At 53.8% G+C, this 20,673-nt stretch overlaps 1 protein-coding gene across 16 annotated transcripts in view; it reads left to right on the top strand.

Moving 5' to 3' along the window:
- ndst2a (N-deacetylase/N-sulfotransferase (heparan glucosaminyl) 2a) overlaps positions 1-20,673 on the top strand; it is an 85,410-nt gene that overhangs the window by 38,627 nt on the left and 26,110 nt on the right. For 14 of the 16 annotated variants that reach the window (XR_014768838.1, XR_014768836.1, XR_014768839.1 and 11 more), the window contains exon 3: positions 14,432-14,520. The exons of the other annotated variants lie outside the window; for them this stretch is intronic. The gene's annotated coding sequence lies outside the window, so the exon portion shown is untranslated. The remainder of the gene's footprint in view (positions 1-14,431; positions 14,521-20,673) is intronic. 16 annotated transcript variants of the gene reach the window in all.

The following is a 20,673-nucleotide window of genomic DNA, read 5'->3' as shown; positions in this document are numbered from 1 at the left end:
CCGTCGTAGGTTGAGGACCAGAACGTGCATGTAGGACCGGGACGCGTGCAGCGCAGGATGCTGCACTGTGCAGTAGGCCTGCTCACGGATCCTGCTGTTGACCCAGGGAGGCTCTCCTTCAGCAGTGACGATGTGGGTTATTACACAGCCGGCAGACGGCGAGAGGGAGGGAAGGGAGAGGAGGAGGGGGGGGGGGGGGTGCACTATGTGCCTCTCTTCTGGTCGCCCTCACTTTTCCCCTTCATTACCCCCTCTATCCCTTTCGTTTGCGTGCCCCAGCGTGCACCCCGCACCCCCCCTCGCTTCTCCATCTCTTTCCACCATCCTCTCTCTCTCTCTCTCCCACACACGCTGCTGCCCCCCCTCTATTGATGACTGACTGACTGACCCCCCCTCCCCCTTCATCTCCAGCGTGGGCTAGGCGCTGGCCAGCTCCTCAAGGTTGTTTAGCGGTAATTGTGGCCGTCCACATTGGTCTCGGGAGCGTGAAAGACGATCCATCGGTCAAACCCAGACAGCGGCTCACAGGAGCCACGCGGCTGATTTGTGAGCCGAGACGAGCACAACTCGTCGCTCTGTGTGTGTGTGTGTGTGTGTGTGTGTGTGTGGTTATAAGGCGTAGAGACTGATTGTGTGTGTGTGGATGTAGAAGGCTGCAGAGCTGAGGGACTCTGACAGGTGCAGTGAGTCAGTCACACTGAAAGTGCGTGTGGGGGGGGGGGGGGTGTGAGGAACCTGCAGGTGAGTGGAGCTCACTGGAGTGTGTGAGAGAGGGGGAATGAGCAATTGAGGTGTGTGTGTGTGTGTGTGTGTGACACAGAAAGAGCGAGCGATTGAGATTTGGGGTGTGAGGGGAAAACGAGAGAGGGAGAGAGGTGGAGACAGACAGACAGGCATGCAGGGCGAGCGGTCGAGGCGGCGCAGGCTGCCCGCTGGGCCCCGTGTCGCAGGGACAGAGGAGCAGATGGAGAGGTGGCACGGCGCACAGTGCAGCCCATTCATCATGAGCCCCCGGCTGCCAGAGGTGCCCATCCTGCCCACTCCGGGGGGGGGGGGGGGGGCGGGGTGAGGGCACGGCACCACCATCCATCCTGCACTCTAACCAGCTCCACCCAGACACACTCACACACAATCACACGCAGAGCCCAGCGTCTCCTCAATCTCCCTCAACCACATGGCCTTGTGGTCTTAACACGGTCCCTGTGGTGTAATTCACTCCTCTCTTCAGTCGGTCGATCTATCTCCTACTCTCTCTCCTCCCTCTCCTTTTCTTTACAGTCTTCCGCAGTCTCCACAGCTCTCACCATCGCGCCCATTTTCCTTGACAGCGTTTATCAATCTCTCTCTCTCTCTCTCTCTCTACGAGCGAGAGATTCTCTCTCTCCCCTCAACGCTGTCTCTCTCCCCTTCTCGCGGGTGCACCCAGCCACTCCCTCTCTCCCTTTTCCATCCCTCCATTCTCCACAGTGTATAGAATCGAGCCCGCCCGTCAGCCCGCCAGCCGCGCCGCCGAGGTCTGTGTGTGAAAGATACTCCCATCTCTCCTGGTCTGATGACATCACCCGGGAGGAAGCGTCACAGTGTGTCTGAACTCACTGAGCTCACACAGGCCGGCTGGGAGCGTGAACGATGCAGCTGTCAGTGCCAATCCATACAGTTTGGCGCGTTTTCTCCCTCACATGCGCCCACGCACACACACACACAGACATACACACACACACACACACACAGCGGCTGTCAAGACGAAAGACTAATGGCAACCCTGGAACGCTGGGAAAAAAATATGCACCCAGTGTAATCAATTTCCCTCTAATTAGTGTTAATTTAATGCCACGTCCCCCCTCTGAATCTCTTTATCTACGTCTCCCCCCCCCACCCCCCTCTCTCTCTCTTTTCTCGGTGGTCCATGCCCTGACCTGCCCTCGCTAATGATGCACAAACACTTATGTCTTAGTTTGCCTGCTGCCTAAATGTTTATGGTGTGAGTTCAAAGTGGTTTTCACTATTGTTAACAGTGTTCTCTCGCTCAAACAACTCTGCAACTCCCCACTAGAGTTCCTTGCTCGTTTCACATGGTGTGTGTGTGTGTGTGCAAGCTCATGGCTGTGCAGGTGGAGCAGACAGTTAGCTACCAGCATGACGTCGCTGTGCTCAATCAGTCAGCCCCGCAGCTGGGACTCCTCAGAGTCCTAGCATTTACAGGCCTGATTCGTATCTCTCTCTCTCTCTGTCTCTCTCTCTCTCTCTCTCTCTCTGTCTCTCATCCTCCTCCTCGCTCTCTCTCTCTCTCTCATCCTCCTCTATCTCACTCCTGTCTGTGTATCTCTCTGTCAGTCTTATCTCCTGCCTTCCTTTCTGCTTGTGCCAGCCCTACTGAATCTGCTCTCTTTATTTCCCTTTTTTGCCTCTATTTTTCCTTGTCTTTCTCTCCACCCCTTTTCACTCTCGATGCTCCCTCTCTCTCTTTTCCGCTCGCCCTCCACTTCTCTCCCTTGCCCAGAAAACCAGCTGGCAGCATTCCTCTCACTGTAGACCCAGCTCAGCTGCAGTTGGACTTGGCTGGCTCGCTCGCTCTCTCTCCGGACTGCCGCTCTCCTCCCAGGGAATGGGCAGAGCCGCAGCCCAGCCCAGTTGGCCGGAAGCCTCTGTGGCCCCAGCAGCAGCAGCAGCAGTAGTAGCAGCAGCAGCAGCAGCAGCAGTAGTAGTAGCAGCAGTAGTAGCAGCAGCAATAGTAGCAGCAGCTGCTGCCAGGCCGGGCCGGAGCATCCATCCAAAGACGGCCGCCTAGCAGGCTTCCAACCGGCTGCAGCGTCGTCTGGATCCTCAGCGGAGCAGCACTCAACGACAGCGCTCGCGTCAGGGAGGCCATCCACAGAGCACGGCTCCTCCGTGGTAAAGTCTCATCCGAATGGACGTGCAGGCTTTGTTTCAGTCCCAGTACTCCTGGGAGGTGTTTTGTTGGTGTCCAAGGGAGAGTTAAGGGATGTCATCTTTTAAGACGGCAGGGGTTGATTCCACCTCTCCCAGGTCCTGGCGTCTGTCGGCATCTCTGTTGGTTTCCCAAACGGCGCCGCAGATGCGGGTTGGTCACATGCTGGTTTAGTTGGCGTGACGACGGTAATGAGGAGCGACCGGTAGAGTCCGCTAGCTTGGGGATTGTGGTCAGGGCGCAGCATCACACGTGGAACGCTCACCCACAGATTCGGGTCTTATTAAGTTGAAACGTAACAGTTTACATCCGGCTGTGTGTGTGTGTGTGTGTGTGCAGGTTTTGAGTTCCATTTGCAGTAATGAGCTCGCTCTGAGATGAGACAAGGCTATGGAAATCGAAAAAGCCTCCATATTTAAACCATCTCCAGTCATTAATAGCTCCTCTGCTAATCCCCCCGAGGACCTTCTAAAGGGAGGGAAGTGAGTCTCATGTCCTCCCCTGAGAGCTCATAAGAATCCATTCTTCCCCACGCGCCGTCCCCGGACCGAGCCGCTTGGGACTGGCATCCCCGTGGAGCCCGACCCTAAACGATTCATCACCGTCATTCACTGTACGAGACACACCGTCAGCCCTGACAACACGCCGTCACTGCTCCTACTGACACCTCTCTCTCTCACTGTCTCTCTCTCTCTCTCTCTCTCTCTCTCTCTCACTGTCTCTCTCTCACTGTCTCTCTCTCACTGTCTCTCTCTCTGAGACAGGGAGAGAGTACAAGGGGGCGTTGAGTGATTCACAAATGAGAAGTAAAGAGAGATGCGTAGAGTTCAGAGTGGTGGGTAGAGAGAGAGAGAGAGAGTGAAGAGAGAGGGGGGGGATGGAGAGATTCAGGGCAGAAGTGGACAGGGTAGAGAGTGGAGCGGTGTTAAGGCTCGGCGGAGGGGGCGGGGCCTGAGCACGTGAAGCAGTTTTAAGGCACAGCGGAGGGGGCGGGGCCTGAGCACGTGGAGCGTTTTAATGAGGCGTGGGGAGCAGACGAGGGGCCCACTGTTCCTCCTTTCATTGCCATGAATTAACGATGACTACATCAGCCGCTGCTCCGCTGCCCGTCTCTCTCTCTCCTCACTCATGAGGGCTTGCCCCCCCCTCCCCCTTGGAGAAGCAGCGGTGAGGTGCAATGTGCTGCAGCGGTCGTTTCTCGTGTCCCTCCTTGCTCCCAGAGTCCTTGCTCCCAGAGAGAGAGGGAGAGGGAGCTTTCCCAGCAAAGCAGACTGTTTACCAGTACAGAGAGCCAGCCGATGCAGTGCTCTGATGGACGGTTCTCCCAGGACGGGCGCAGCTCAAAATGAGCTCCTCGTCTTTGATCGCATCTGACAGACAGCTGGCCGGCCCATTGATATTCGTTTTTTCTTTGTACAAGTGTGTGCCTGCATGTGTGAGGTGACGGGTCCCGCTTCGCATCTCCATTCTCACAACAGTGCAATACACCTTATAGCACTGGCAAAGATTTGCCTGGGTGAAAATGCCAGAAGTCTGCATGGATTAGGGATCTTTTTGTTCCTACATATACCACCTCCACCCCACCCCCAGCCCCCTGCTCCAATTTTTCCCATCTTCATGTGTCTATCTCCGTCAGTCTGTTGAAATAGCAGGCCGCCAGGCGGAATGAGAATGAGTTCATCAGTTTGAGAACGGATGACAGGAGTATAGACCGAGAGACCCATTTCCCTTATGCAGAAACCATTTTTGGACCTTGAAGTAGCGTGTGTGTGTGTGTGTGTGTGTGTGCGTGCCCAAATCTGTGTCTGAGTGTGTGTGTATGTCCCTGTCTGGCTAATGTAGCGATGAGTCAACATGTTTGCTCCAGTGGAGAGCGTCCTCAGCAGGAAGCCAGCCTGCCTCTCCCCGTGTAGCTGGCGAGCTGGCGCTCTCTAAAGTGGCGGGGTGCATTTGACCCGGCTCTCACGCTCGGCCGGACCCCCAGGGCTCGCTGTCCCTGCCCACTCATCTGTAAGGGGGGGGGGGGGGAGGCGGGCACACTGACAGACTGACTGACTGACAGATTTGTTTTTTTAAATGGCTGGTTGACTGTTCAGGACAGACTCCCTGTCTAATTGTAGACCACATGGATAGAGAGACAAAGTGTTTGGGCTTGTTGTAGTTAAATGTGAAAGTGGGTTGTGCTGAGGATTGGTTCTGGCTATTCAACTTGGTCCGTACACACACACACACACACACACACACTGCTGAGCATTTCACACTGAGGCAGCAGCATCACCCACTCTGCCTCCAGGCGTCTGTCATGCCCCCCCCCCCCCCCAACACACACACACACAGCCACCCCCAGAGAGCTCCACGCATCAAAGGGAAAGCTTCATTTGCCATTTCCTTCTGTCCCCTCCTCGCTGTCTCCATCTCCCCTCTTTCCACGCGCTTTCATTAAAGCTCGCCTATTTGATCACAGTAGTTTACAAAGCAGGACATTTTTTTTATTGAACAGATTCATTTGTTTCTGTTGATACATACGGTAGCAGTGGGTGATTAAGTGTTCTGATTTGCCTGACTAAGATCAAGGGAAACTCTCCTTTCCCTGTCTTGTCGCTATTCTCTCTCCCAGTGTTTTTGTTACCCCCTTCTCTCTCCCTCTCTCTCTCTCCCCCTCTCTCTCTCCCTCTCTCTCTCCCTCTCTTACCCCTCCTTTCTCCCTCCCTCTCTTACCCCTCCTCTCTCCCTCTCTCTCTCCTCCCTTGTCTTTGATGCATTAACCCAGATTACCGCTAATCTTCTAAAGAGCCAGGCCTTGTTTGGTCATTGTTAAGTACATACAGCCGTCCACCAGGGGAGGAATCCGCTCCAATCAGGACGGCTCTGCTCCAGCCGCCGCCGACCCCGGCCGTCTGCCCGTAACCTTCCCCCTCCGTCCTGCCCCCGTCCGTCGCTTGCACCCCCAACTGTAACACTAAAACCTGTGCTCTCTGCTGGCCCCTAAAGGAATGGAACCTAAAGGAGCGTCAGCGCTCACTACCAGTTCACTCAGCCACACCTGCGCGCTAGCACGCGCGCCACACCTGCGCGCTAGCACGCGCGCCACACCAGCGCGCTAGCACGCGCGCCACACACCGGGAGCATTGGCAGTGAAGTGCATCGAGCTGGCACAGGTCGCCTCCGGTTTTTAGCGAAGGGGCCTGTGGCCTCTGATGCTTCCATAGCTATAATCTCACCGCTTTAGATGGCCACCTGTGACCCCTGGTTGACGTGTGCAGCTGCCTGCCTTGCGTGTGTTAAACCAGCGAGCCAATGTTGGCCAAGCCTGGGAAGGTAGGCTTTGACTGCCTTCATTATAAGCACCCCTCCTCCGCTATAAACACACACACACACACTAGGTAAATCTGAGATATCTATTCTTTGCAGAAGGGTATCTGGTTTCGATAGGTCAAAGTAATGTCAGTGTCTGCTTTACCTCGTCGGCGATGCACGCTCGCACGCATGCACACACACCCGCGCACACACACACACACACACGATGCTCTCCCGTCTTCCCTGCCTCCCTTCCTCTCCATGTCTCTTCCACTTCTTTTATTTGGGACAATTGTGCAGCTGCGCACGTGGAACCAGGACATCCATAATACAACAAAGGATCGTCTTTTCCCCGTACGGAGAGGCTTTTGTTGTTGTGTTTTTGTTTTGAATAAGAAATGTCACATTTGATCAAAGGCTCTAAATGAATCGCTTTTGTCACGCCCGGTTCAGTGTTTATGACAGTTTGAAGGATGCTTCTATTCTGAGACCTTCTGTTAAGTGCCAATAAACGTGTGCATTTTAGTGTGTGTGTGTGTGTGTTTTCTCATTAAGTGCTGTGTGTGTGTGTGAAGAGGCAGGTATTCTCCAAGCAGCTGGACGTTCCACCTGAGTGGCTTTGTCGCCCACAGATGAAGCTCCGTCACTTTTGTCATCACATCTCTCCATCGCTCTCTCCCTCCATCGCTCTCTCCCTCCATCTCTCTCTCTCCAGGGCATCTCTGTCTCTGTTCCTCTCTGTTTGTCCTTCTACCTCCTGGCTGCTCTTTCTCTGTCTCACTCTTTCTCCCTCCCTCCATCTCTCTCTCTCTCTCTCTCTCTCTCTCTCTCCACCCCTCTCTCTTTACCTCCCTCCATCTCACCCTGATCCCTATCATCTATCCTCCAAACGACCTCTCTTCTGGCTGGAGGACCTGGCTCTCGTTCGAGCCTGCTGATTTAGTAAGCGTGTATGCGTGAGCGCGCGTGTGTGTCGGGTTCTCTCATGCTGATTTAGTGAGTGTAGAGAGTGTGTGTGTGTGTGTGTGTGTGTGTGTGTGTGTGTGTGTACTGCACCATCCATGTGTGGGCATCTTTTTCCGGGAGGCTTTGCGAGGGAGAGAAACATACCAGTGGCTGTATTCTATTATGTGGGCTTCAAGCCTACGCTTTAAGGGGGCGCTTGTGCCATACATGCGCTGTGTGCCACAGTACGTTTGGCACGCTGTTTGCACGACCAAAGGGTTCCCCTATCAGCACACCCAGACACGAGCGGACCCTAAATCTCGGGGCTGTAGAAAGCTGTCATTAATGTCTGTGAATAATCACGGATATATCACCACGCAGTACGCGCACGTGACGTCGGTCTTCACCAGCCTCCCATTCTCCCTGTCATTCAGCCCCACACACACACACACACACACACACACACACACCGACACAAAGGCCCCACACACTCCCTGTCATAAGTGCCTCCAGAGTGACTTGGTGTCTGGCAGAGGGGAGGATGAATGGGGCCTGTCAAGCTCGGCGCTCCTGCAGAGCGCTGCGCTCCTGAAGAGGTTTTCTTCTTGTGTGTCCTGTCTTTCTGTCAGGGCAGGCCGGGGCTCCGGGGTGGTAAAGTCTAGAAAGCGTGCTCGTTGAGATTCGGTGCCAGCTACTGCCTCTGTGTGGAGTGTTCTGGTCCAGCCAGGCAGCTGGTGTCTCCCGCTGTCACCGGCGTTTTGGTCGAAGCAATCCCTAATACCGGGATATCGAGTTGGGATGAGTTTGTGTTGTTGGTTAACCGTGGTATCTGTGTTTCGGATTCCATACGTCGCTGGGTTTGAAGAGGCTTTAAGGTCTCTGGCTCCTGAGGGACTAGCCCCTCTTGACCCTTGGCTTCTACACAGGAAGTCCTCCCTCCTCTTCCCTCCTCTTCCTGTCCCCCCCCCCCCCCCTCCCATCTGGATGTGTCCCCTCCAGCGGCCCTCTGTTTCCTTGGCCCTCCGTGACCCACACCACACCCACCCAGAGAGAGAGGGAGGTTGGGGGGAGGTGTGGGGGTCTTAAAGTCCAGCTCTCGGAGCGTCCATTAGCAGGCTCACTCTTTGTAGCCTCCTTCATCTCTTCCTTCTTTCTCTTCCGCTGTTTTCACCCCGTGGTTTCCTGCTCCTTATTTCTTCTTCTCCCCCTTTAAGTTGCGGCCTCCCACGTTGCTGGAGGATTCCACTCCCCTCCAATAGGACAGTTAGCCCGACTATCCCTCTCTCTGACTGTGGCTGTGTGCACCTAATACTGGCCCCCCCCTTTTGCCTCATGAGGGGAAAGGGATGGAGGGGGAGGGGTGTGGGGGGGTTGTGAGATAATAGACCTTTAGGGAGGTAGAGAGTGGGAGCAGTGGAAGGGGTGGGGGCGTGTTGAACAGTCAATAAAGGAGGGCCCGGGGTTCAGGGGTTCAAAGGTCACCCATTGTCCCAGGCTGCGTGATAAAGACACGAGGAGGGTGGGGGGTTGACGGGCTGATGTCAGGGGAGGGGTGGGGGGGGGGGGGGGCGCGCACACGTTTGTCCAGCCAAGTTAGCTCGCGAGGAGTGTTTTTGTTTTTGAACCGTCTGTTGTTCAAATTGCTTACATGGAAAAGCGCCCAGGCTGAAATGCAACCGTGTGATTTGGAACAAGATAGCAGGCGTTTCTTACTTGATGTAGAATAGCAGGAACAAGGAACACTCATCAAAACAAAAGGTCTGCCGTGTGTGTGTGTGTGTGTGTGTGTGTGTGTGTGTGTGTGTGTGTGTGTGTGTGTGTGTGTGTGTGTGTGTGTGTGTGTGTGTGTGTGTGTGTGTGTGTGTGTGTGTGTGTGTGTGTGTGTGTGTGTGTGTGTGTGTGTGTGATGTTCCAGATGCTTTCCAGAACATCTGTGGCTCTGGGTGTCTCTCTTCTGTGCCCTCCCTCCCTCCATCTCTCCTCTCCTCCATAATTGAGCAGACATGTTGAGGGGCTGGCAGCCTCCACCAGAGACAGCTGCCATTAAAGTCCAAAGTCCCCCTGTCACTCCGGCTCCAATCTCCCGTCAACACACACCACAGCTTCAGAGCACTGGAGCTCCACCGCGCACACACACAATCTCTCTCTCTCTTTCTCTAACTCTCATTCACTCACACACACACTCACAAACACTCTCTAACTCATTCACTCAGTCTTACACGCACGCACGCACATACAAACCCGCACACTCAGTAACCATAATCACACCCACCATTACCTTAACTGTCAGATGAACACGTTCACACATGCTCTGTCTCTCTTCCTCACACACACACACACACACACACACACCAGGAACACCACAACGCCGGTTGCTTACTTCATTTCCTCCGTCTGATGGACGTGCAGCAGCAGCAGGTAGAGGGAGAGAGGAGCTGTGTGGAAGTCTGCCTCCGCAAGGCCCTCAGAGCTAACCCATTTAAAGGCTCAAATGCTCCAATTGGCGTCCAGCTGTTTTCAAGTGGCCGTGTGTGTGTGTAAAGTTCTAAAAACAACGCCAGCAGCGCTGCACATCTGCTAAGCGAGCGGAGCGGAGGAGGAGGCCCCGCCCCCGCCTGCTCCCGTCCGCCCGCTTGTTTGAAATGCAGCGAACGCACATCCTCTATTCCCCTTTAATGTTTCCTGTTCTTCATTTGACTTCATCTCCCTCCCCGGGGGGTTCTCTTCTCTCTTCTCTCTCTCTCTCTCTCTCTCTCTCTCTCTCTCTCTCTCTCTCTCTCTCTCTCTCTCTCTCTCTCTGTCTCTCTCTCTCTCTGTCTCTGTCTCTCTGTCTCTCTCTCTCTGTGTCTCTCTGTCTCTCTCTCTCTGTGTCGCTCTCTCTCTGTGTGTCTCTCTCTCTGTGTCTCTCTCTCTGTGTCTCTCTCTCTGTGTCTCTCTCTCTGTCTCTCTCTCTGTGTCTCTCTCTCTGTCTCTCTCTCTCTGTCTCTCTCTCTCTCTCTCTCTCTCTCTCTCTCTCTCTCTCTCTCTCTCTGTCTCTCTCTCTGTCTCTCTCTTTCTGTCTATCAGCCCACCCCTCCTCCCCCTCTCCTCCTTGCCCTCCGCTCCCCGTTAAGGCTTAAGGCTTCACAAACATGAACTAAATCTCTGTTTGAGCAAACCAGAATGATCCCTGCCACAGATCACGCAGTAGTGCCCCCCCCTGGCCCTCCTCTGTCCTCTGTGAGTTACAGAGTGAGGTCTAAACCGCTTCCTCTTCCCCTTCCTATTGACATTCCGATGACGTTTGTTAGTGTTATAGTGTAAAAGTATACCTTTTCGCCGTCTTTATTCAATCGTGTTCCTTTTTGTGCTCAAGCAGTCTTTAAGGGGCACATTTTTGTGTTGCTGTTCCTGAGCAGTCCAGTGTCAGGAAGATTTAGAGGGCTCTGGCTTTTTTCTGGCTGCGTTTCACAATAAAGCGGGTGTAGGTGTGTGTAAGTGTGTGTGACTGATAGAATGAGAGCATGGAGGCAACAGGAACACAAACGTTGTCGTTGCTTCCACAATGATTTGGCCCGGCCCCACCTGAAAGACTCGTCATTTAGAACGCGGTCGGCCCGGCGCCACCTCCATCTGAGGGAGCTGACGCCCCCGTGACACGTGACTGAACCCAGCCAGGCCGCGACGGGCAACATCATGAGCCTGTTGGGTTCCCTCTCCTTCCCCCTGCCCCCCCCCCCACAGTCCTGTCCCGCTCTGCACGGAGCGCGGGACAGGGAGCCCGGGGAAACGATGAGTCAGGCCTTCCCGGGAGGACGGGACTGGGCTTCCTTCATCACCCTCCTCCCCCTCTGGCGTTTGATGCCTTTCAAAGAGCTGAGTGGACGTCTGCTGCTGCTATCACAGATAACACACACACACACTGACACGCACGCTCACACACACACAGACTCACGCAGGGCCCGGCCCTGACAGGGCTATTAGCTCTCACCGATGAGCAGGCACATGGGGTTGAAGATCCTTCTGCGTCTACGCCGCTTCGTTGTGACGATGAACAGACTTGGTTGTTGTTGTTGTGGTGTGTGTGTGTCTTTCTCTCCTTCTCTCGCACGTGTGTTTCCCCCCATGTCTTCTCCCCCCTCCTTTGATCCTGTTTTGTCTTCCTCTCTCCTCCCCTCTCTCTTTCTGTCCTTTCTACTGTCTTCTCCTTCCATCTCCCCAGGCTTAATTAAGATGTGTGTGTGTGTGCCACCTCTGACTGACAGTGCTGTTGTGTGTCTTATTACCAAACGCCTCCACACAGCTAAATTAGAACCAGCATTCCCCTCTAATAAAATGTCACCCTCAGACAGCAGCATCTTCACGTTTGTTTTGTTTTTGTTTGTTGATTCATTTATTTTCTACCACTGCTCTAAAACCGACACACACACACACACACACACACTCCCTCTCTTCATCCTCGCCTCCCGTCTCCTCCTTTCATCAGCGAATGAAAAATGGTGTCTGGTCGCTGGACAGCCTTGCCTGAACAAGCCCCAATAAATATCATCATTTTCTAATCTGTGCTGCTGTCACTGGGCATACAGCATTTGCCAGCCTGCAGATGCACATACAGTAGCTGTCTCTCCCTGTCTCTCCCTGTCTCTCCCTGTCTCTCCCTCACTCACTCACTCACTCACACACGAAAAGTGTGGTTGTGTGTGTGCGCGAGTACTCGAGAGACAAGTCGATGAAACCTCATTTCCCATGTTTCCATGGTGCTGTCCGGCCCCATGTTGGGTCTGTCTGCTGGGATGGTCTGTACATGTCTGTCTGGGGGCTGTGCCTCAGTATGGGTAGCACACATGTATTTCTGGTGTGTGTGTGTGTGTGTGTGTGTGTGTGTGTGTGTGTGAGAGAGAGAGAGAGAAAGAGAGAGAGAGACAGATAGAGAACAGCTGTGATGAGCGATTGATCCACTGCTGTTAAGGCCCCAGAATGTGATTAGCAGCCTGCTGCATCTCCTGTCTTCTCTATAGGACTGCTCACACAGTCGCTGTCTCTCTCACACACACGCACACTCTCACACACACACTGCGCTAGAGGTTTAAAAAAAAAAATACCTACCATTAGACAATCAATTAGTGGCCTTATGGCTGAACTAGAGAGATAATAGACTCATGAAACGACGGATAGACGGACATGAAAGTAGTGGAGATAAAGCAACACGTCGCAGAGGGGGAAGTGCAGAGGCCCATTGTATGCCCCGTATACCGAGGGCAGCGCGAGGTGAGAGGAGGGGAGAACACGGGGAGAGGAGAGCAACAAGAAATAGGATTTGTTGTGAAGAACAGGGGCGAGTTATGATGGAGGGAGAGGGCCATGGGTAGATAAACCCTTCTAGGCCGGGCCCTGGGGTCTTGAGTGCTGCAGGTACTGTAATACCTGCTAGTACGGTGTTGGATTATTCCTGGTAGTGGGTTGGTTGTTGTTGGCTCCAGGCCAGGGTAGCAGTGTGTGTGTGTGTGTGTGTACGTGTGGGTGTTGTTGCTGGTTATTAGCCAGCCAAGATAGCCGGGGTGTGTTTGAGCTACTCTAGCGTTTTTTTTAGCATATCCACTGGGAGGGCCAGCATTGGTCGCACCGAGACAGGAGAGGGCTCGTGTTTTGTGTGCACCGATAAATTCCCATTTGTTTGAGGTCTGATCAAGTGCATTTGTTTTCCACGTCTTGTTTTACCAGTGGTAATGGAAGTGTGTGTGTGTGTGTATATCTCTGTCCTCGTTCTCTCCCCTGTCGGAGGAGATGGCTGCTGTTTCTCAGAGCTCCATTAAACATTCAAATGGGATCCTGTGTGGCAGGGAGAACAAAGGAGCGTGTATCTTTCTTCTCTCTCTAACGCTCCTCTCCTCTCTCTCCACTGTCCCCTGTCCGTCCGTCCCCCCCCCTCTTTTTTACCTCCTCTTGTTCCCCACACGCATATACCTCTCTTCTCTCGTTTCTCTTCATCGCTCTTGTCTCTCTCTCTCTTTCCATCTCTCTCTTTCCATCTCTGTCTCTCACACACACACACACACACCCTCGTTCCGTCCACAAACTTTAAGTGTCGCGCGTACCAGGCCACTGCACGGATGAAACCCCATGACGGACCGGGTATTTCACATACCATCACAGGGGAAATCTTCCAGCTGAAGAAATCCGGACCGCCCGACCCACACACACACACACACACACACACAGACATACCACACTGTCCCCGTTTCTCTCATCTCCCCGAGCTGCGCTCCCCCCCCCCTCCACCCTCACATCGCTCTCCCCTCTTTGTTATTCTCCTTCATCCCCTCCATCCCCTTTCTTCTCTCCTCCAGCCGACGCGCTCTCTCCATTCCCCCCCGTCTGGAGAAAGTGTGTGTGTCAGCAGAGAAAAATGGATGGAGAGTCCAGTCACTGACACACACACAGAGGGAGAGGGGGCGAGAGGGGGGAGGGAGAGAGAGAGGGGGGGCGAGAGGGGGGAGAGAGAGAGAGAGGGGGGGGGGGGAGAGGGGGAGGGAGGGAGAGAGAGGGAGAGACAGAGAGGGAGCTCTATAGGTTCGGCTGAGGGCCTAAGGCCCATAACTTGTTATTCCTGGACAGGTTATATCTTCAGGAGAAATTGTGCGGCGGTGTGGCTCTATGTAGACCTTTCATTGCGGAATCTTTTAATCTTCTGAGTAGAAACCGTAAAACAAGGCTTTTACTGTCAGTTTCTCCTTGCAGCTGATAAATTTAGGTTTTCCTGTAACCTGCCGTAGTCCATACATACACACAGACACACACGCACACACAGCAGTCTCTTTAAAACGGATTTGACCATAGTGACCTGCTGTTTGCTGTCTGCTGCAGCGTGACCTTTTAGTCTGCTCTGATCTGGTGAGGTATTCCTGGCTTCCCAGGGCCGCCTGTGGGGGTAAACAAATGCTTCCCCGAAGCTTTACATACCACCCCCGCCCCATCCCTCTGCGCTCCCTCTCCAAGTGTGTTTGTGTGAACCTGGGGTGTGTGTGAGTGGGTGTGTACATGTGCCTGCGTGGAGCCGTTTGTTTGTGGCCCAGCTCAGCGCTGCAGAGGCGAGACGAGCCCTCTTCAGTCACATGCGCTCCTCCCAGCCAGGACGAGACCATGTTGACCTTGGTGTCACTACCTTCACAGAGGTGTCAGCCGCCTGGCCTTGATCTCTGTCCTGTCTCTCTCCCTCTCTCTCCCTTTCTCTCTCTCCTCCACTCTCCCCCCTCCTCCTCTCTCGCTCCCCCTGCCTCACAGGCTTCCCGTGGGACAGACAAACAAAACGGACAGACGGGACAGACACCCACGCAGACAGGGACCAAAGACGTCTCCCAGGGCAACAAGAGGTGAGAGAGACTGGCCTTTTGTCCGATTATGGTGAAGGTGTGTGTGTGCGTCCCCTGCCGTCGAGGCGTGCCTCTCACTTGCCTCTCTCTTTGTCAGTGTTCTCCCCGGAGTCCATCCTAGACGGGGGCCAGTGTGCATCTAGGTCAAACCCCCATAAAGGCACCTCATGAAGCCCATTGAAACAATGGACAAGAGCCCGTCCCCTTTCCGAACAACGAGCGGTTTGTCCACGGCTCCTCCCGGTCCATCTACAGATAGCCATTAGTATTCATAGAGACGTGCCAGTCGGTACAATACACTAGTTCCAGCTGCTCCCCCCCCCTCTTGCTTTTGAACAACAAACACTGCATCTCTCCTGTTATTGTTGAATAGCTCTTTAATTAGATTTCCGAACGCCCGTTGATGGGGAAACATTGAATTTAATGGCCTAACAAATGAGTTTTTTTTTTTTTTTTTTTATCTGCCGCGTGGCGAAGCACTGGGTTTTCCTGTACTGTGAGTGGACGGGTTAATGTGCGAGCCCTGTGTTGTTCTTGGTCCAGCTTCCCCCGGGGTGCGGCGCGTCCCATCGAGCCCAGGGTTCAGCGGGCATGCTCGTTAGCGGGCGAGAGGCGCCGTCTCTCAGGGAGGGCGCTCCATGGAGATGGAGAAGACGCTGAGGGGTTGTGGAATCACACACGTGCTCAGTGGGGACCGTTCATACTGCTCGTTTCATTTCACTCTCTGTTTTCGCTACTCTATGATCTTTTTTTCCCCCCTCTGCTTGCTTGCCTGGGTGTTTGTGTCCTTGCCTTGTACATTCTCTCTCTCTCTATCTCTCTCTCTCTCTCTCTCTTTGACTATTTGTGAAGGTCTATGCTCCTGCGTGTGTCTGTGGCATCCTATCAGCCTGTGTGTGTGTGTGTGTGTGTGTGTGTGTGTGTGTGTGTGTGTGTGTGTGTGTGTGTGTGTGTGTGTGTGTGTGTGTGTGTGTGTGTGTGTGTGTGTGTGTGTGTGTGTGTGTGTGTGTGTGTGTGTGTGTGTGTGTGTGTGTGTGTGTGTGTGTGTGTGTGTGTGTGCGCGCTCCCGCGTGAGTCCAGCCGGCGTGTGCGGCAGCGAGGCCGGCCTGCGCCGTGCCCGATGAGCATGCCGTGCCCAGCACGGAGCAGACAAACAGCCCCGCTGTCAGACGGGGAAAACAGCCGTCCCTGCGCCTTTGATGTTCACCCACTCCCCCGGGCCCCCCCTTTTTCTGTATCCAGCCAGAGCCCAGAGAGAACCCAGCACACGTCCCCTGGCTTCCATCTCTGATAATCGGACGTGCCTACCTGGTCCAGACTGCCTGGGTGTGTCACAGTGTGGCACAGACATTCAAATGATACAAAACACGCCAGGGCTTGAGGATTTGTCTTCACTTTGTGAGCGGTAGAGTGCTGTTGCTCCTCTCACCCCCTGCTCCTCACCCACTGCTCTGGTGTTTTCTAAGGAGGGAATTCCCCCCCCCTTATTCTGGGTAGTATCTCACGTCGCCACCTGCTCCTTGGCAAACATTTAGGATGCTTTCGCTCCTCTGCTTTGGAAAGCTTTCAGGATCCCTTCTTTCAGGGATTTTTCTTTTTTTTTGGGGGGGGGGGGGGGCTCCCTGTGGGCGTTTGCATCCAAGTGCTCGCTGTTCCAGAGCCCTGGCCATGTGAAGTAGTCTCTCAGCAGGGCGGAGGAGGGCCGTGTTGCTGGAGGGGCTGGCTGGCTGGCTGGCTGGCTGGCTGTGTCAGTACAGCTGTGGTGGAGACCTCACCTCTGCTTCCCTGAGTCCTCTGGAGGCTGTAGACGGCTGGATGACTGGCTGGATGACTGGATGGATGACTGGCTGGATGACTGGCTGGATGACTGGCTGGATGACTGGCTGGATGACTGGCTGGATGACTGGCTGGATGACTGGATGGATGACTAGATGGATAACAGGCTGGCTAGTAGACTGACTGGATGTTTAGATGGATGGCTACAGTAGTGTACTTTGCAGTGCAGCAGCCAATGTCATGGACACATTCCACACCTCTTGAATATACTGTACTATAAAACTAAAGCTAAGCATCGCAGTACATGTGTGCATTAGATCCTCCTTCGGTTCTTCTACTTCGGGGGTTCTTGGTTTTTAAGGCCTGTTGTATCTGTCTTGAAGGTGTGTTGACGTGTGAACGAAAAACATCCCTCTCTGCATTATCAAATCCAGAACGGGTCAGCATTTCTGTCAAGGAGCAGAAATGACGATATGCAACGCTCACATTTCACACCCCAGACAAAGCTCAAGGTCATATCTCAAGGTTGGGTGTGACATACCTTTCTGACAGCACAGCAATTACCCCCCTCCCCCCCAACCTCGCCAAAGCAGCAGGTCGAAGTAAACAAAACGCCCACGACGGCCATTTCTCTGTGGAGTGGAGGCGGGGCTGATTGACGGGTTGCTAGCCAATCACGGGGCTGCCCTGCTTGCATCAGCTCACTGAAGATTTGATCGGCGATGAGCATGGGTGTCGGGAGCGCTGTGTCCTTGAAGGTCACTGGCTCTACTGTCAATACAGGGGAAGGTCAACCCTGCTGGAGGGGCTACAACCAGTCTCTCTCTCTCTCACACACACGCACACACACTCTGCTCCTACACCATCAATTACGAACACGAACGCGCAAGATATTTAGACGGCAAATTTCGATGCAGACACAAACACGAAAGCCCCTTTTACACTGAGATCCCACTATATTGCCATAAGAAGACCCCCCTCATTATGCCGTCTTTGTTTGTGTACACAGAACCAAACAAAGCCGGCGTAATTCCGCCCCGTGTGAGATTTCAGACAGCATGCTGTTTTCCAGAATCAGAGGCGTGACGTCAGTGTTGGTGTCTAGTGTGTGCAGTCCCACCATGACGGCTCTGCCTTTTACACAGACGTCGATTCGCCTCTGTGATCGTCTCCGCTGCCGGCTTAATGCCGTTACAACAATGACCCCCCGTTCCGTGTTTGTACCTTTGTGAAAGAACGGCATAGCAGTGCAATATTCCTGCCCCGAACAGGCCGTGTAGAAGGAGCGATGGATACAGGCTTGTTGTCCCAGTCGTACTTGATTTTCTGCTGATGAATATCAAACCCACAAGTGGAACTGACATCCCATCAAACAGCTGGAGACATCCGAGCCTGCTTGTATGGACCGGTATCTCTGTTTGTCCCCAGCTGACCTCTGTGTGCCAGTCCTGTCTGTGTTGGTGTGCAGAGATCCTGCCGTGTGTGTGTGTGTGTGTGTGTGCGCGGTCCGTAAAGGACTCCCTTGTTGTTCCTGTTTCCCAGCAGAGGCCCAGTGTACTGTGGTGATGAACACACCCCCCCCCCCTTCCCTCCCGACTTGAACAGCACAGAGACAACACTCCCGTGTGTGGTCTCAGCACAGTGTGTGTGTGTGTGTGTGTGTGTGTGCCAAAAGGAAGGCTATGCCCCCTGAACCCTGGCAGCCCCCCAGGACTGCGCTCTAATTAAGGCAGCTTCCTGCGGCGTGTTCCAGAATCCCCCAGGATGAGCCTGCTCCTCCATGCAGACACAGCCCTGCTCTCTCTCTCTGTCTCTCTCTATCGCTCTGTCTCTAGCACACACACACACACACACACCCCTGAGCCATAGCATACAAAGAGGATGGACTCACACCAACACACACCTATTCTATGTACTCAGGCCACAGATTCGCCCTCTATTCAGAGCCATACATGGAACCCAAAAGGACCATACACAGATTTGAGGCACACACACACACATACGCACACACACACACCACCACCCAGTTTGACACCCATCACTCAATCTTACCTTACCCCATGAACTAGAAAAGACCCCCTTCAGCAGAATAACCCCTGAGTGAAGATACGTGCATCTTCTTCACAGTGTGTGTGCGTGTGTGCGTGTGTGCGTGTTCGCCTGGCTCTGTGCTTGTGGGGTCCTCCAGGACTTTTTGTCTGCACGCTAGAATTGATTTGGGAATGAATTGAAAAATGCTGGCAAGAGGCTGGCTAGACGAAGGAGAAAGGGGTGCCCCCCGTCTGTCTGTCTTTATCTCTTACTTCCCCCCCTTCCTAATAAAACATAGGGAGGGAGCAACCGAAAAGATAGCCGGGGAGAAATTGTGCAAAAGCCATTTTAATTGGGAGGAATAGGCATTCTAGTTGTGTGTGTGTGGGGGGGGGGGAGTGTAGGGGTGGGGGGGGGGGGTGTAGGGAGTGCTGCAAAGCAAGCCAAGGAGGAAACTAGGTGAAAGGAGGAAGAAGGAGGGACACAGACAGATTTGCGTTCTATCTCTCTAAAACACACACACACACACACACTCTGAGACACAACAACACACACTCTCTCTCTCGCCTTCTCTCTCTCACACACGCACACCAGTGGACTGACACTAACACACACCGGCCCCCCCACACACCTCTCCAGTTATCTGGCGACAGCCTGAGCGATTGATTGGCTAGCTGTGACAGCCCCGTTAATGCGGCGGGTGCAGGGGACGCGAGAGGGAGCTCCGAGTGGTGAGCGCTGAGTGACCACCCCGCAGGGCGTGACTGCGTGTGCGTGTTGATGGACAATCGTTTCTTTGGGGGGGGGGGGGGGGTTCAAGCACCTCTCTCCGGCACCAGCTGCAGGTGTGAGACGCGGGGCGGTGATGTGTGGACTCTACTGTGCTGCACTCCGGCCTGGATGACGGCCCAGTCGCTGCTCGGCGTGGGGGCCCTGGGAAACAGCAGGGGGCCCCGCTGGTTGCAATTAAAAGTCTCCCAGACACCTCGGTGAGCTGCTGGAGTGGTGACAGGGCTGAGAGGATCGATCGGGATCTCTGCCCCCTCCCCCCCTCCCCCGTATATTCTGGCCCCCAGAGAGACGCCGTCCTCTGCAACCTAATCTGCGCCTTTCTTTTTTTTTCTTTTCGTCTGTGCTCTCGCTCGCGAACGCGCACAGGCATGCATGCATATATACACACACACAGGCACACCACCTCGGAATATGTTGTGGGAGGTAAACCAAGCCGCTACATTGGTTTAGAGTGTAGTCTTTTTTTCTTTTTTTTTCACTCTGGTTATATTCAAAATGCTAATACAGCACTCCTGTGTGTTTTCAGTAGCGACTGCAGTAATGCATCTCCCACTTGTTCCCACACTAAAACCGTCACCATACACTCACACTGCTCTTTACTAAGGATTCATAATGACTCAGTGATGTTCAGAGACAGCTTTTTTTAATAACGGCCTTTAAGTAAAATGTTCTTAATAAAAAGTGAGTTGCCATCTTCAGAAGGTGTGTGTATAATGAAACCTATGCACCTGTTAGGAGTACACTAGTGCATGTAAATAATAGTCTGCTTGTATGTATTTCCAGATGAACCAAATCCACTTTATTAAAACTCTGTTGCTTTAAAACTACTTTTCGAAGAAAAACTGGAGAAGGAAAAACATGAAGTTAAATGTGTGTGTGTGTGTCCTCTTCTCCCTGGGGAGACAGGCACCATATGGAGGGTGATGTGGTCTCCGGGGGGTTGGGGGGGGGGGTTGGGGGCACCCTCCTCCCCCCCCCCCCCCCCCCCTCCACTCTGTGTTGCTGCAGCTGCTATCTCCGTGCCAGCACAGCCGGCAGCAGACACGCACACACACACACACACACACACACACACAGGGCTGACACCGGCTTGGCTCTGTGCTGGAGGCTACCTGTGAACTCCAACTTTGACCCAAGGTCAGTTGTCTCCTCTCTGAAGCAGACAAGGTCAGGTGAAAGATGGAGGGGGGGATGCCGGCTGCTCCAAACAGCCCCGTTCCGACTGCCTGATAGGCTGAGCTCCAAGGCTCCCTTCACCCTGCCTTGTGGAGCCGGCTTGTAAAAGCAGACGTCCACAGGGACCAATGATGAAGCAGCTCGAGAAGTGGTGTTCAGAGGAACAGGAAGTGAGACAGGGAGAGATTGTGTGTGTGTGTGTGTGTGTGTGTGTGTGTGCAGTGCACCCACATGAAACCTGAGAGCTTTATCCCAATGCGCCTTGCCTATCCACAGCCTTTATGCCATGGTTAAGCCTTCAGGCATTAATTAAGACTGCTCATCAGAGGAATGAGATAAAAGATTTGAAGAGGGCAAGCAGGAGGTTAGGTTGGGCGG

The sequence above is a fragment of the Hypomesus nipponensis genome, chromosome 11 (assembly GCF_054491055.1).
Source record: "Hypomesus nipponensis isolate SF chromosome 11, ASM5449105v1, whole genome shotgun sequence".
In the NCBI taxonomy this organism is placed as follows: Eukaryota; Metazoa; Chordata; class Actinopteri; order Osmeriformes; family Osmeridae; genus Hypomesus; species Hypomesus nipponensis.
The sequence above is the reverse complement of the archived record's forward strand: the minus strand, read 5'-3'. Positions and strand labels throughout refer to the sequence as shown.